Source organism: Halyomorpha halys, unplaced genomic scaffold (assembly GCF_000696795.3).
Source record: "Halyomorpha halys isolate HHAL.00 unplaced genomic scaffold, Hhal_1.1 Scaffold1280.1, whole genome shotgun sequence".
Taxonomy (NCBI): Eukaryota; Metazoa; Arthropoda; class Insecta; order Hemiptera; family Pentatomidae; genus Halyomorpha; species Halyomorpha halys.
This window is the reverse complement of record NW_027106955.1, coordinates 220,739-221,057: the sequence shown is the minus strand read 5'-3', so window position 1 is coordinate 221,057 and position 319 is coordinate 220,739.

Genomic DNA, 319 nt, shown 5'->3' with positions numbered 1-319 from the left:
GTCTGAAACAGCACTCCTCAATTCCTGCGCTGTCCCAGTACGAACTTTGATCCATTCCAAGGTGGTCGCAAGCGCTGACTTTGTCGTTGTCGGTAGTGGAGGAAGTCCCTGCCCTTGAGATTCCGCCATTGTTGCTGCCTGAGTATTTCCGGGTACTTTCAGAACCGCTGCTCTCACTATATTTTCCATAAACTTTCAGCTTAAGCTAAAACAAGGAACGTAATGAACGAGAGAAACGAAAAAACAATTCCTTACTGCCTTCGTATTACGCGGTTTGAAGTCCCGGGTTTCGGCACCAGTTATGATGAGTCAGAACTCA